Source organism: Haemaphysalis longicornis, unplaced genomic scaffold (assembly GCF_048455015.1).
Source record: "Haemaphysalis longicornis isolate Haplotype H1 unplaced genomic scaffold, Haemaphysalis longicornis Haplotype H1 scaffold_1, whole genome shotgun sequence".
Classification (NCBI taxonomy): Eukaryota; Metazoa; Arthropoda; class Arachnida; order Ixodida; family Ixodidae; genus Haemaphysalis; species Haemaphysalis longicornis.
Window position 1 is genome coordinate 119501680 of NW_027526203.1, and position 3280 is coordinate 119504959.

Below are 3280 nucleotides of genomic sequence, written 5' to 3' on the forward strand. Positions count from 1 at the left end.
GGTGACACCAACGGTCGCGAAAGAACCCTTGGGGGGTAGAGGTAGAAAGCTTTGCTTTAAAATAAGGAAGTGGAGAAAAAATGCCCGCCAGGTGGGATCCGAACCCATGACCTCCAGAATACCGACCTCCACGACCTCGAGGCGCTGGCTACCACCCCCAAGCACAGGAAACAAAAACACCTGAACATAAATACCCCAGAAAGTGGAATCTAAAGTAGCCCCGCCAGTAGCGCAGTGGTTATCGTACCAGACCGGTATGGAGGTCGTGGGTTCGGATCCCACCTGGCGGGCATTTTTTTTCCACTTTCTTATTTTCCAAATTCTTTATCTTGAGCTACTACATCCTCCCCTTTGCTTTCCGAGGTCTTCTTGACTGCCAATTCTTATTTCTGTCTTATTTTCAAAGAGCCCCTCATTTCCTATTCTGATTTGCTATATATATACACACACACACACACATATATATATATATATATATATATATATATATATATATATATATAATAGGGTTTGGAAATCAGGGGCTCGTTAGGAAATACAGAAAGAAATGCCGGCAGTCTACAACGCCAAAGAAGGCATAGGGGAATAGTTAGACTCTTTTTGTTACTGTTAGTGACGTTACATTATTTTTATATTAATTAATTGAGAAAGAAAGAAAGAAAAACACGCGCCCAAAGTGGGGACCAAACCCACGCCTTTCGATTATATCTCGAATGCCTTACCAATTCGGCTATCTGGGCGACTGTGTTCTCCTTCACTTTCTGGGGTATTTATATTTACTACAACTGTATCTGACGCTTGAGGGTGGTAGCCAGCACCACTCAGACTACACGGGGAGAAGGGGACCTTCTTTTCAACCCCCGGGGCTCGACGCGAACGTCTACAGCCTGCATAAGCGGATAACTGGCGAGAAACCCTCTTATGCTACCTTGGCATCAAGGCTGCCAGAACCGAGGCCCTCGCTAAGCTTTCGCATGATAATAGGGTTTGGAGATGAGGGGCTCGTTAATAAATACAGAAAGAATTGCCGGCAGTCTACAACGCCAAAGAAGGCATAGGGGAATGGCTAGACTCTTTTTTTACCGTTAGTGACGTTACAATATTTTTTATAATAATTAATTGAGAAATAAAGAAAGAAAAACACGCGCCCAGAGAGGGGTTTCTCGCCAGTTACCCGCTTATGACAGGCTGTAGACGTTCGCGTCAAGCCCCTGGGGTTGAAAAGAATGTCCCCTTCGCCCCGTGTAGTCTGAGTGGCGCTGGCTACCACCCTCAAGCGTCAGATACAGTTGTAGTAAATATAAATAGCCCAGAAAGTGAAGGAGAACACAGTCGTCCAGATAGCCGAATTCGAAAGGCATTCGAGATCTAATCGAAAGGCGTGGGTTTGGTCCCCACTCTGGGCGCGTGTTTTTCTTTCTTTCTATCTCAATTAATTAATATAAAAATAATGTAACGTCACTAACAGTAACAAAAAGAGTCTAACTATTCCCCTATGCCTTCTTTGGCGTTGTAGACTGCCGGCATTTCTTTCTGTATTTCTTAACGAGCCCCTCATTTCCAAATTCTATTATTGTGCGAAAGCTTAGCGAGGGCCTCGGTTCTGGCAGCCTTGATGCCAAGGTAGCATAAGAGGGTTTTTCGCCAGTTACCCGCTTATGGCAGGCTGTAGACGTTCGCGTCACGCCCCGGGGGTTGAAAAGAAGGTCCCCTTCTCTCCGTGTAGTCTGAGTGGCGCTGGCTACCACCCTCAAGCGTCAGATACAGTTGTAGTATATATAAATACCCCAGAAAGTGACGGAGAACACAGTCGCCCAGCCGAATTGGTAAGGCATTCGAGATCTAATCGAAAGGCGTGGGTTCGGTCCCCACTCTGGGCGCGTGTTTTTCTTTCTTTCTTTCTCAATTAATTAATATAAAAATAATGTAACGTCACTAACGGTGAAAAAAAGAGTCTAACCATTCCCCTATGCCTTCTTTGGCGTTGTAGACTGCCGGCATTTCTTTCTGTATACACACATATATATATATATATATATATATATATATATATATATATATATATATATATATATATATATATATATATATATATATACATATACGTTTACAGTTAAATATCTGAAAACTTAAGCTCTCCTGCTATAAAAACCAGAAAATAGAAAAAGTGTACCCGATGTACCTAATATTACTACTGCAACTAGTTTTTATTCTCTAATTAATTAAACTAACGCTGTTATCATCTATGTTATTGCATTTTACATGTTTTAACATCCCGTCTACAGTTACAATCAAAGTCAATTACGAAGCAGAGCAGAAAACTACGCTCCCACGAGAACACTGTTGCTGCGTCATTTCCCCCTATAGTATATTTTGAAAGGAACTCCATAACACTAGAGAACTTCGACTCGTAATGAGCTATGACGCGAGCGTGCAACCGACTTGCAAGCAGCTATAAAATATAGGTTTGCGCAGTGGGCCGTTATGAAAGCGTCGTACATAAAGAAAAACAAACAAAATCAGACAAGTCTCTCTGAACATCCTCCGTTCCACTAACGGCAGGAGGTGCGGCTTTTTTGTCTCAAATGCAGGAGCTCATCACAGGATAGTAACATACTTATATCCCACTTTTTAACGCACGTTGATCAAAGACACGTTGCGCCTCCTCCTTTTCTGGATACGCTCTGTAGCGGCAGCATCGATACCCACCTGGTGCAGGGGGGGATCATGACGTAGGGACATCATGAAAAGTAGCATCCGACCAATGACAAGAAGGCAAATTAGGTTTCGAAGTAGAACGGATCAGAGATGTGCGTATACATGCGGGATCGTGTGCGCGTGCTTATCTTGTGTGCCTGCGCATTAGAATATGGTTCCAAACGTTATCCTGGAACATGCCATGTGGCAAAAATAAACGTTTCCAAAAAGCCGAAATGGGTGGCTTAGCGGGTTTCACGAGCCCCACCCCTCCCACGGAAGACTTCCGGAGCCTGCGCTGAACCTAGTGTACTTATTGATCGTGTAACTATCTGAACGCAGGTGTCTGGAGTCTGTTGGTACCGTGGTCCTCACCTCCATGGTTTGAAAATTTGTTTCAATGTGCCTGACTTGAACACCAGAAAGCAGAAAAACTGCCGGTGTACCGCGTGCGTATAGGCGGAAGTTATTCTGAACTTTCGCGCAAATAAATGTATTGCAATAAACTTTCCTAAAGCTGTTTCATCAAAGTTGCGAAAATTTACTATTGCAGAACCCTACGTTTTTTCCGCAAGTCATTCAA

The 3280-nt window shown here is 43.4% G+C and overlaps 1 non-coding gene across 1 annotated transcript; it reads right to left on the reverse strand.

Moving 5' to 3' along the window:
- Positions 1 to 668: 668 nt before the first annotated feature.
- On the reverse strand, positions 669 to 740 carry Trnai-uau (transfer RNA isoleucine (anticodon UAU)). The gene has a single exon. It is a non-coding gene; the product is annotated as a tRNA-Ile (tRNA).
- Positions 741 to 3280: the final 2540 nt, after the last annotated feature.